We start from the raw sequence: 13902 nt of genomic DNA on the forward strand, positions 1-13902 counted from the left end.
TGGCATACACGTTGGGAAATAGGTATTGTGCTGACCTATGTCTCTGTATCCATGAACTTTTTGCGTTGGAAGGTTGGGTAGTTTGCACCCCCCCCCCCCCCCCCCCCCCCCCCCCCCCCCCCCCCCCCACACACACACATTTCCTTAACTTAAAGGCCTACTGAAATGACATTTTCTTATTTAAACGGGGATAGCAGGTCCATTCTATGTGTCATACTTGATCATTTCGCGATATTGCCATTTTTTCGCTGAAAGGATTTAGTAGAGAACATCCGCGATAAAGTTCGCAACTGTTGCTGTTAACAGAAAAGCCCTGCCTCTACCGGAAATCGCAGATGATGAAGTCGCAAGTGTGGGGGCTCCTCACATATTCACATTGTTTTTAATGGGAGCCTCCAACAAAAAGTGCTATTCGGACCGAGAAAACGACAATTTCCCCAATAATTTGAGCGAGGATGAAAGATTCTTGTTTGAGGATATTGATAGCGACGGACTAGAAAAAAAAAGAGTTAAAAAAAAAACGCGATTGCATTAGGACGGATTCCGATGTTTTTAAACACATTTACTAGGATAATTCTGGGAAATCCCTTATCTTTCTATTGTGTTCCTAGTGTTTTAGTGAGTTTAATATTACCTGATAGTCGGAGGGGTGCGTCCACGGGTGTGTTGACGCCAATGTCTCAGGGAAGTCGACGGCAGCTATGGACGGCCCAAGCTCAGCTTTTCTCTGGTAAGAAGCAACTTTTTAACCACAATTTCTCACCGAAACCTGTGTTGCTGAATGTTTTGCAAATTGTTAAATTAATATTGGAGAAGTCACAGTAGAAAGATGGAGTTGGGAAGCTTTAGCCTTTAGCCACACAAACACACGGTGATTCCTTGTTTAAAATTCCCGGAAGTGAAAATTTACTATGGATCAGAGCACGGTCAAGCGAACATGAATCCAGACCAAATGTCAACAAGCAGGGTTCGGTGAGAAAATTGTGGTAAAAGTTGCTTCTTACCAGAGATCAGCTGAGCTTGTGCCACCTATAAAGCTGCCGTCGACTTCCCTGAGACATTGGCGTCAAGACACCCGTGGACAAACACCTCCGACTATCAGGTACTGTTAAACTCACTAAAACACTAGCAACACAATAGAAAGATAAGGGATTTCCCAGAATTATCCTAGTAAATGTGTCTAAAAACATCTGAATCCGTCCCAATGCAATCGCGTTTTTTTTTTTGTTCTAGTCCGTCGCTATCAATATCCTCAAACACGAATCTTTCATCCTCGCTCAAATTAATGGGGAAATTGTCGTTTTCTCGGTCCGAATAGCTGTTTTTGTTGGAGGCTCCCATTGAAAACAATGTGAATATGTGAGGAGCCATCAACATGTGACGTCATCGTCTGCGACTTCCGGTAGAGGCAGGGCTTTTCTGTTAGCAAGCAAAAGTGGCAAACTTTATCGTGGATGTTCTCTACTAAATCCTTTCAGCAAAAATATGGCAATATTGCGAAATGATCAAGTATGACACATAGAATGGACCTGCTATCCCCGTTTAAATAAGAAAATCTCATTTCATTAGGCCTTTAACATGATGCATGAAATAGCCTCCTAACCACACATCATTTGAAATGCTGAGCTTTTGTAATTTACATTCTTATCAACACAGCAAGGCAGCACAGTAACACAGGGGTTAGTGCATGTGCCTCACAATAGGAAGGTCCTGAGTAGTTCTGAGTTCAATCCCGGGCTTGGCATCTTTCTATGTAGAGTTTGCATGTTCTCCCCTCTGCGTGGCTTCCTCCCACTGCCAAAAACATGCACCTGGGATAGGTTGATTGACAACACTAAATTGGCCCTTCTGTGTGAATGTGAGTGTAAAACATGCACCTGGGGATAGGTTGATTGGCAACACCAAGTTGGCCCTCGTGAGTGAAGGTGAGTGTGAATGCTGCCTGTCTAGCTATGTTGGCCCTGCGATGAGATGGCGATTTGTCCAGGGTGTACTCGGCCTTCCGCCTGAATGCAGCTGAGCTAGTCTCCAGCTACCCCCGTTACCCCCAGAAATGGTAAAAAATGGATGGATAGAATGATCAACACAGCAATGTGGAAAAATATGCAAATGTTGTATTTTTTATTTTTTTAATCATATTTCAAACATCTGCGATGATGTTGCGACTTGTCCAGGGTGTACGCCGCCTTCCGCCCGATTGTAGCTGAAATAGATGCCAGCGACCCCAAAAGGGAATAAGCGGTAGAAAATGGATGAATGGGTATTTTAAACATATCGTACTGATTACTTCTCAGGAGGCAGGCGCAGCAGGTTGAGAAAAATAAAGAAATACATATTTTTCATACCTACTAAAATCAATTGTTTAAAGGCAAAATTATGGATGGATGGATGAATGGATAAATGCAAAATTAGTGGATGTTTAGTATATATTTTGAGTGAGTAAACTCAGAGCAACCACAAAATTGGCTCCAGATAAAGTTTTTGGGAGATTATATAAAGCCTGAAAGCACATATTCTCTATTTACAGGATTTTTACTGTGCAGTCACAGGGATTTTTGTGAACTTTCCGTACCATCATGTAATACCTGCAAAGTTTTTAATGTTTTTTAATTACTTGCTAAAGCGGCACGAGCACTGGCAGAATGCAGCATGTAACGCTTGGTTGACATTTATAGCAAATGAAATATTTAAAGGTTCTTATAGTGTCAAGATAGAGGTCATTTTTGAAGAAATGTACATTAAATGAAGTAGTGCTGACAGGAGCAGACAAATGAAAGTGCTGCAGAAAAACATGAATTAGGACAAACTGATAAGGGACAAGAGGTAGAAAATGATAAGTGAATGATAAGTGAGAAGAAGCCTTATTGACTAATGCCAAAGGAAGTGTGGTTTATTACTGAAAAAATCCTTCAGCACTTTCTTTTTATTTCAGCATGACAACACTGAAATGGCAACACTGAAATGACAAATGTGGCATTTCAAAGTATAATGTTAAGTATAGTGGCTGATGTGTCTGTAGACATATTTGACAATTAAATGATGTCTTTTCAAACTATTAAATCTAATTTCCAGTAATGGAACCCTGTGTGAGGCAGCAATGTATTTGTTTACCTCACTACTTACTATAAGAGCTAGTCAAGTGCAGAAGCTACATAATTTGTGAAATGTTACATCACATGTTTGACTGTTTGATTCTCATTTGTGGACATTTATGCTGCTCTGTGTATTTATGAATGACAAAAATATAATTATAAACATAAGAAGTTCAATCAATCAACTTTCTACCTTCTTACCCCGTTCAGGTTCACCTATGTGAGACATACGGCAATGTCATGTACAGTGGATTAAGATGGAAGAAAATAAGAGACTGTAACTTCCCAGGCAGGGTCTAAATAAATAATAACCAAAACCACCAAAAAAACACTCAAGTAAGGGTGAATTTAAGGACCAATAGCAATATCAGTTCACCAACAAGTTCTCTACATGTAATTTTTCAACCATCCATCCATTTTCAAGCCCTTGTCCCTTTCGGGGTCACGGGGTGTGCTGGAGCCTATCTCAGCAGCAGCATTCGGGCAGAAGGCAGGGTACATCCTGGACAAGTCACCACCTCATCGGAGGGCCAACACGGGCCAACATTCACACACTTGAGTCAATTTAGTGTTGTCAATCATATACAGTATGTAATTTTTGCACCTGAAAATGTATCCGGCATTAATTTCCTATAATATCAATTAGTTTTTGAGTAATGGGTAGACAACTACTCTGCGATAAGGTGGCGACTTGTCCAGGGTGTACGCCGCCTTCCACCCGATTGTAGCTGAGATATCCGCCAGCGCCCCCCGAGACCCCAAAAGGGAATAAGCGGTTGAAAATGGATGGATGGATGGGTATTTTAAACATATCATACTGATTACTTCTCAGGAGGCAGGCGCAGCAGGTTGAGAAAAATAAAGAAATACATATTTCAGCCCCCCCTAGTGACCTCAAGAAGGACGAGCGTTAGAAAATGGATGGATAGATATGGTTGACATTATGAGCAAAAAATAAAATAAAATAATTTGCATTTCCAGACATCAGTACTCTCCCATAGTGTTGGGTTCGTGCCACATGGTCTGATGGCGCACAGGCAAAATTATGCAGTTATTTACCAAAAAACAAGTTGTAATTGCAGCAGGGAAGTGCACATCAATCAATGTTTATTTATATAGCCCCAAATCACAAATGTCTCAAAGGACTGCACAAATCATTACGACTACAACATCCTCGGAAGAACCCACAAAAGGGCAAGGAAAACTCACACCCAGTGGGCAGGGAGAATTCACATCCAGTGGGACGCCAGTGACAATGCTGACTATGAGAAACCTTGGAGAGGATCTCAGATGTGGACAACCCCCCCTCCCCCCGAGCGGGTCTAACATGATACTGTGAAAGTTCAATCCATAGTGGCTCCAACACAGCCGCGAGAGTTCAGTTCAAAGCGGATCCAAGACAGCAGCGAGAGTCTCGTCTACAGGAAACCGTCCCAAGCGGAGGCGGATCAGCAGCGTAGAGATGTCCCCAACTGATACACAGGCGAGCGGTCCATCCTGGGTCCCGACGAGCGGTCCATCCTGGGTCTCGACTCTGGACACCCAGTACTTCATCCATGGTCATCGGACCGGACCCCCTCCACAAGGGAGGGGGGGGACATAGGAGAAAAAAGAAAAGAAGCGGCAGATCAACTGGTCTAAAAAGGAGGTCTATTTAAAGGCTAGAGTATACAGATGAGTTTTAAGGTGAGACTTAAATGCTTCATGATAATTAACTTATCCATTCTTGAAAAAAAAATAAAAAAATGAACCAGCAGCCAGAGGCAAGTGAAGCTGGACTATAAACCCTCTTGATTAGCGATCAGATAGGTGAATCCACTGATTGCTAATCAGGAGCAGGTGAGGAAAACAGTGCGGAAACCAGCGGAGTGGTGAAGGGAAAAAGAATGTGGAATGAAAAATAAGCGCGTGAGACAGGAACCAAAACACCAAACATACAAAAATACAAAATCGATTCAGGCCTGACATACTGTAACAGGTCTTGACAGTAGCTCCTACACAAATGGATTCCAGACGTTTTAGTCCCCAAAAGAAAAAAGTTCAAAATCAAGGGAGGGCGGAGGGAGGAGTTGATGAAGGGTTGCTATTCTGCGCCCTCGCTGCGAGTGATTGTAGGGAAGACAACCTGTGTCGACGAGGAGGGAGGATACGAGCACCAGACGGGTACATCTTCAGTAGGCGAAAAAAAAGCAAGCGCACAACAGGCAAGTGTGACGACGGTGGACTCACATTTGGAGGATCCCCCAGGCAGTACTGTAATCTACAGTAGAACACACTCAAGGCTACGAGTGTAAAGGTGACTATATGGGTGTTATTTCATGTTAAGAGGCCACTAATAACGCCAAACAAATAAACATACAATGGAACCTCGATTTAATAACCCCTGCAAACTTTTCGGTTTACAAATCTTTAGATCGCGCCAAATATGCCTCTGTGTGCGAACTATTCTTTTGTTTTGTGTGCTGCTGGAAGTCTTAGGGTGCAGCACTGTACACATTTGGAGAGGCGGAGCCCCCAACATCACATCACGTTTTCGCAGGATGTGAATCGGTCGCCACTTCTCAGTGCTTCAGTGTGGGGGGTTTTCTCGCCATTCCCCAAGTTTATCTAATTTGCTTATTGGTTAAGAAAAAAGCCAACAAACCAGCCCGGAAAGAAGGAGGGGTTCTCTGTCAACATAAACTTAGAGAGGAGAGGGGACCCCCAAACACTTCCACTCCTCCACGCCTCCTCCCTTCTCTGTTTTGTGATGGCACATCGTCTGAAATTCGCCGACAGACAGGTAAAAATTAATTTACTGTTTATTTTTTTTAAATCAATGTAGCAACATGGTTGTTAATGTTTTTTAGAGCATCCAATTGACTTTGTGTCCATGCCTTAACAGTTGAGCCTGCTGTTGTTGTTGTGTTGTTTTAACAATGAAAATATTGTTGATTGAATCATCAATCAATGTTCACTTATATAGCCCTAAATCACGAGTTTCTGAAAGGGCTGCACTAGCCACAACGACATCCTCGGCTCCTGATTAATTTCCCCCTTGTTATGTTTGATTTATATATATGTATATTTATATATATATATATAAAATATATATATATATATATGTATCTCTTTTAGGTGTGCAATGTTTTACTAAAATAGGGACTTCTGTAGGGACTAGAACCCATTATTCATGTTTACAATGTTTTTATGGGGAACTCCGCTTTACTGTACAAACCTTGAATTACAAACCATGTTCAACAGCCAATTACGTTTGTAGATTAAGGTTCTACTGTAGTTAGAATGTCTTAAACAATTTTTTTATGCTGTAACTATAAAAATATTTAATTGAATAAAAATTGTCAGATTTTGCAAAAAATATTTTAGGTTTTCAGGTCTGAAACTTATTAGCCAGGTCAAACAGGTGATGACGGTATTAACATTATGTGTTTTAAAGGGGAACCACACTTTTTGGGGAATTTTGCCTTTAATTCGCAATCCTTATGAGAGACAAGAAGACACAAGTTTGTTTTGGGGTTTTTTAATTGAAACATATGAACATCGACTCGTTCTCGGTGGCTAGCAATGCAGCTAATGGGAACAATCAATTCTACCTGTAAATTACTTTAAAAATGCGTTCCAAAACCATCAACAATGCTTTATTTATTTTTCGTAACCTGTTTAAAAATCAAGCTATTGCGAAATTGTTATTGCAAGAGCAAATACTGAGAAACTATTTTTCCAGCAGAGTTACACATTGGCGTGCTACAGCAATAGCCGTAAAAGCTAACAAGGCATTAAATAAGCAGGCTTATACGTCAGCACCCGAATCACATTTGAGTTTTTAATGCACAACACAATGCAATAGGAAACCAATCTGTACTGACTAAAAAACATAAACAACAATAATACAGTATTTGTAAAGTACAAAACCTGTTTCCATATGAGTTGGAAAATTGTGTTAGAAGTAAATATAAACGGAATACAATGATTCAATTGAATATGCTACAAAGACAACATATTTGATGCTCAAGCTGATAAACATTTTTTTTTCCAAATAATCATTACCTTTAGAATTTGATGCCAGCAACACATGACAAAGAAGTTGGGAAAGTGGCAATAAATACTGATAAAGTTAAGCAATGCTCATCAAACACTTGTTTAGAACATCCTACAGGTGTGCAGGCTAATTGGGAACAGGTGGGTGCCATAATTGGGTATAAAAGCAGATTCCATGAAATGCTAAGTAATTCACAAACAAGGAGGGGGCGAGGATCACCGATTTGTAAGCAAATTGTTGAACAGTTTCAGAACAACATTTCTCATCGAGCTATTGCAAGGAATTTATGGATTTTACCATCTACGGTCCATAACATCCTCAAAAGATTCAGAGAATCTGGAGAAATCACTGCACGTAAGCGACGATATTGCGGACCTTTGATCCCTCAGGCGGTACTGCATCAAAAACCGACATCAACGTGTAAAGGATATCACCACATGGGCTCAGGAACACTTCATAAAACCACTGTCAGTAACTACTGTTGGTCGCTACATCTGTAAATGCAAGTTAAAACTCTACTATGCAAAGCAAAACCCAGTTATCAGAAACGCCCAGAAACGCCGCCGGCTTCGCTGGGCCCAAGGTCATCTAAGATGGACTGATGCAAAGTGGAAAAGTGTTCTGTGGTCTGACGAGTCCACATTTCAAATTATATTTTGAAACTGTGGACGTGGTGTCCTCTGGAACAAAGAGGAAAATAACCATCAGGATTGTTATAGGCGCAAAGTTTAAAAGCCAGCATCTGTGATGGTATGGGGGTGCATTAGTGCCCAAGGCATGGGTAACTTACCCATCTGTGAAAGCACCATTAATGCTGAATGGTCCATACAGGTCTCCTCTCTGAGCTGCAACCTTATCGTGGTAGAGGAGTTTGCGTGTCCCAATGATCCTAGGAGCTATTTGTCCGGGGGCATAAAGCCCCCTGGTAGGGTCTCCCAAGGCAAACAGGTTCTAGGTGAGGGATCAGACAAAGAGCAGCTCGAAGACCTTTATGAAGATGAAAAACCATGGAACCAGATTTCCCTCGCCCGGACGCGGGTCACCGGGGCCCCCCTCTGGAGCCAGGCCCGGAGGTGGGGCACGATGGCGAGCGCCTGGTGGCCGGGCCTGTTCCCATGGGGCCCGGCCGGGCACAGCCCGAAGAGGCAACGTGGGTCACCCCTCCAATGGGCTCACCACCCATAGCAGGGGCCATAGAGGTCGGGTGCATTGTGAGCTGGGCGACAGCCGAAGGCAGGGCACTTGGCGGTCCGATCCTCGGCTACAGAAGCTAGCTCTTGGGACGTGGAACGTCACGTCACTGGGGGGGAAAGAGCCTGAGCTGGTGCGCGAAGTCGAGAAATTCCGGCTGGATATAGTTGGACTCACTTCGACGCACAGCAAGGGCTCTGGAACCACTTCTCTCGAGAGGGATTGGACCCTCTTCCACTCTGGCGTTGCCGGCAGTGAGAGGCGACGGGCTGGGGTGGCAATTCTTGTTTCCCCCCGGCTCAAAGCCTGTACGTTGGAGTTCAACCCGGTGGACGAAAGGGTAGCCTCCCTCCGCCTTCGGGTGGGGGGACGGGTCCTGACTGTTGTTTGTGCTTATGCACCAAACAGCAGTTCAGAGTACCCACCCTTTTTGGGAACACTCGAGGGAGTACTGGAAAGTGCTCCCCCGGGTGATTCCCTTGTCCTACTGGGAGACTTCAACGCTCACGTTGGCAACGACAGTGAAACCTGGAGAGGCGTGATCTGAACCCGAGTGGTGTTTTGTTATTGGACTTTTGTGCTCGTCACAGTTTGTCGATAACAAACACCATGTTCAAACATAAGGGTGTCCATATGTGCACTTGGCACCAGGACACCCTAGGCCGCAGTTCCATGATCGACTTTGTAGTTGTGTCATCGGATTTGCGGCCTCATGTTTTGGACACTCGGGTGAAGAGAGGGGCGGAGCTTTCTACCGATCACCACCTGGTGGTGAGTTGGCTGCGATGGTGGGGGCGGATGCCGGACAGACCTGGGAGGCCCAAACGCATTGTGAGGGTCTGCTGGGAACGTCTGGCAGAGTCTCCTGTCAGACAAAGTTTCAATTCCCACCTCCGGAAGAACTTTGAACATGTCACGAGGGAGGTGCTGGACATTGAGTCCGAGTGGACCATGTTCCGCACCTCTATTGTCGAGGCGGCAGATCGGAGCTGTGGCCGCAAGGTAGTTGGTGCCTGTTGGGGCGGCAATCCTAAAACCCCTTGGTGGACACCAGCGGTGAGGGATGCCGTCAAGCTGAAGAAGGAGTCCTATCGGGTCCTTTTGGCTCATAGGACCCTGGAGGCAGTGGACAGGTACCGACAGGCCAAGCGGTGTGCAGCTTCAGCGGTCGCGGAGGCAAAAACTCGGACATGGGAAGAGTTCGGGGAAGCCATGGAAAACGACTTCCGGACGGCTTCGAAGCGATTCTGGACCACCGTCCGCCGCCTCAGGAAAGGGAAGCAGTGCACTATCAACACCGTGTATGGTGCGGATGGTGGTCTGCTGACCTCGACTGCGGATGTTGTGGATAGGTGGAGGGAATACTTCGAAGACCTCCTCAATCCCACCAACACGTCTTCCTATGAGGAAGCAGTGCCTGGGGAATCTGTGGTGGACTCTCCTATTTCTGGGGCTGAGGTCGCTGAGGTAGTTAAAAAGCTCCTCGGTGGCAAGGCCCCAGGGGTGGACGAGATCCGCCCGGAGTTCCTTAAGGCTCTGGATGCTGTGGGGCTGTCTTGGTTGACAAGACTTTGCAGCATCGCGTGGACATCGGGGGCGGTACCTCTGGATTGGCAGACCGGGGTGGTGGTTCCTCTCTTTAAGAAGGGGGACCGGAGGGTGTGTTCCAACTATCGTGGGATCACACTCCTCAGCCTTCCCGGTAAGGTTTATTCAGGTGTACTGGAGAGGAGGCTACGTCGCATAGTCGAACCTCGGATTCAGGAGGAACAGTGTGGTTTTCGTCCTGGTCGTGGAACTGTGGACCAGCTCTATACTCTCGGCAGGGTTCTTGAGGGTGCATGGGAGTTTGCCCAACCAGTCTACATGTGCTTTGTGGACTTGGAGAAGGCATTCGACCGTGTCCCTCGGGAAGTCCTGTGGGGAGTGCTCAGAGAGTATGGGGTATCGGACTGTCTTATTGTGGCGGTCCGTTCCCTGTACGATCAGTGCCAGAGCTTGGTTCGCATTGCCGGCAGTAAGTCGAACACATTTCCAGTGAGGGTTGGACTCTGCCAAGGCTGTCCTTTGTCACCGATTCTGTTCATAACTTTTATGGACAGAATTTCTAGGCGCAGTCAAGGCGTTGAGGGGTTCCGGTTTGGTAACCGCAGGATTAGGTCTCTGCTTTTTGCAGATGATGTGGTCCTGATGGCTTCATCTGACCGGGATCTTCAGCTCTCGCTGGATCGGTTCGCAGCCGACTGTGAAGCGACCGGAATGAGAATCAGCACCTCCAAGTCCGAGTCCATGGTTCTCGCCCGGAAAAGGGTGGAGTGCCATCTCCGGGTTGGGGAGGAGACCCTGCCCCAAGTGGAGGAGTTCAAGTACCTAGGAGTCTTGTTCACGAGTGAGGGAAGAGTGGATCGTGAGATCGACAGGCGGATCGGTGCGGCGTCTTCAGTAATGCGGACGTTGTACCGATCCGTTGCGGTGAAGAAGGAGCTGAGCCGGAAGGCAAAGCTCTCAATTTACCGGTCGATCTACGTTCCCATCCTCACCTATGGTCATGAGCTTTGGGTCATGACCGAAAGGATAAGATCACGGGTACAAGCGGCCGAAATGAGTTTCCTCCGCCGTGTGGCGGGGCTCTCCCTTAGAGATAGGGTGAGAAGCTCTGCCATCCGGGAGGAACTCAAAGTAAAGCCGCTGCTCCTCCACATCGAGAGGAGCCAGATGAGGTGGTTCGGGCATCTGGTCAGGATGCCACCAGAACGCCTCCCTAGGGAGGTGTTTAGGGCACGTCCAACCGGTAGGAGGCCACGGGGAAGACCCAGGACACGTTGGGAAGACTATGTCTCCCGGCTGGCCTGGGAACGCCTCGGGATCCCCCGGGAAGAGCTAGACGAAGTGGCTGGGGAGAGGGAAGTCTGGGTTTCCCTGCTTAGGCTGTTGCCCCCGCGACCCGACCTCGGATAAGCGGAAGATGATGGATGGATGGATGGATGGTCCATACAGGTTTTGGAGCAACATATGTTGTCATCCAAGCAACGTTATCATGGACGTCCCTGTTTATTTCAGCAAGACAATGCCAAGCCACGTGTTACAACAGTGTTGCTTCGTAGTAAAAGAGTCCGGGTACTTTCCTGGCCCGCCTGTAGTCCAGACCTGTCTCCCATCGAAAATGTGTGGCGCATTATGAAATGTAAAATACGACAGCGGAGACCCTGGACTGTTGAACGACTGAAGCTCTACATAAAACAAGAATGAGAATGAATTCCACTTTCAAAGCTTCAACACTTAGTTCCCTCAGTTCCCAAACATTTATTGAGTGTTGTTAAAAGAAAAGGTAAAGTAACAAAGTGGTGAGCATGCCCTTTCCCAACTACTTTGGCAAGTGTTGCAGCCATGAAATTCTAAGTTAATTGTTATTTGCAAAAAAAAAAAAAAAAGTATATGAGTTTGAACATCAACTATCTGGTCTTCGTTGTGCCTTCAACTGAATATGGGTTGAAAAGGATTCGCAAACCATTGTATTCCATTTATATTTACATCTAACACAATTTCCCAACTCATATGGAAACAGGGTTTGTATTATTCCATGTTTTGTTTGTACACAGCTAGCTCGACAGAGTATGTGGTTGTGTAATAACATGCATGACGTTCTGCATGTATCATGATTGATATCATAGTCACTCACTTGATGGACAGTTCTGCGTTTGGTCCAGCTGGCCAGGAAAGTTTTTTCCGGTTTATTTTGGGTAAGCACTCCATTTATGTTGGCATAAAGTCACGCCGACCTCACTCTCTCGGCTTCTGTCTGCTTCAACGTTTCACCCTTCCTTGGCATGCTTGCTTCTAGAAGCAGTATAGTTCATCATCTGAGGAAGTTCCAGCATTGCTTAAAATGACCAAAATACAGTAAACATTGAACATATTACATATTGTTATGAACATGTCTGTTACTACATCATATAAAGACTTGCAGTGTGTACATAAAATGTTAATGGAGGGTTTTGAAGGCTAAAATCCTTTAAAAAAAGAAAAAAAAGATGTGTGTTCTTGTCCCTCATAATGATGGTGCAGTTCCCCTTTAAGAAGTATGCATGTAACTTTAGGAGACTCAATAATCTGCAGTGTATTCTTGTAACAACAATCATATGCGCTCTTTTTTGGTCCACTGCCTTTGCGTGTGCGCGCAGATGTGTGTGTGTGTGTGTGTGTGTGTGTGTGTGTGTGTGTGTTTGTGTGTGTGTGTGTGTGTGTGTGTGAGTAGGGAGAGAATCGCATCTGTTTGTTTCGGCCTCTCGTCTCATCTCCCTCACTGCGAGTGGCTGATGTGTGTGAAGGAATCAGAGCGGACATAAGTGTCCTTCCTTGTTGTCAGCAGTTAGCAGCTTTGACTACACTGAGTTGTGTCACCCATTTCCCCCTCTTGTATTTGTGTGAGCATTTGTACAATCCACAAAGTGTGCTTGTGCGTGTGTGTGTGTGAGAGAGACAGAATGCTTCAAAAATCGTGAGTTTAATTAAAGATGAAAGTGCTGATGATTAATTGATGGAAGATAGACTGCTCTATGATGTATGTATGTATATATTTATATATATATATATATATATATATATATATATATATATATATATATATATATATATATATATACACAAACATATATTTATATATATGTACACACATATACATATATATATATATAAATATATATATACATTTTTCATCCTCGTTCAAATTAATGGGGAAATTGTCGTTTTCTCGGTCCGAATAGCACTTTTTGTTGGAGGCTTCATTAAAAACAATGTGAATATGTGAGGAGCCATCAAACATGTGACGTCATCGTCTGCGACTTCAGGTAGAGGCAGGGCTTTTCTCTTAGCACCGGAAGTTGCGAACTTTATCGTGGATGTTCTCTACTAAATCCTTTCAGCAAAAATATGGCAATATAGCGAAATGATCAAGTGTGACACATAGAATGACCTGCTATCCCCGTTTGAATAAGAAAATCTCATTTCAGTAAGCCTTTAAACCGTTCATTAAGTGTTTTTTTCATTATTTATTCTCAACAAAAAACCTTCCGTAAAAGGGGAAAAAAATGTACGACGGGATGAAAGACAGAAATACCCATTTTGTGTGTATATACATATATGTATATGTGTGTATATATATATATATATATATATATATATATATATATATATATATAAACACACACATACGTTAGGTCAGGAAACAACACAGAGGCTATTTCATCCCTACAAGTCTTCAGGGGAAGAGCAGAAAATTCCCTGAAGAGCAGCGAGACAGGCGAAACAGGCTTGTAGGGATGAAATAGCCTCTGTGTTTTTTCCTTACCTAATGTATATTCCGCTCTACCCTGATATTGAGCACTGTATAACAGATAAACCACAGAAACCTCAACTATATTATATATATATATATATATATATATATATATATATACATATATATATATATATACTTGAATTAGGTTTTGGAACATTAATCTATTAGTATTATTTGCAACACACTTTCAGTTATTACCTTTATATATATATATATATATATATATATATATATATATATAT

This window comes from Nerophis ophidion, linkage group LG02 (assembly GCF_033978795.1).
Source record: "Nerophis ophidion isolate RoL-2023_Sa linkage group LG02, RoL_Noph_v1.0, whole genome shotgun sequence".
In the NCBI taxonomy this organism is placed as follows: Eukaryota; Metazoa; Chordata; class Actinopteri; order Syngnathiformes; family Syngnathidae; genus Nerophis; species Nerophis ophidion.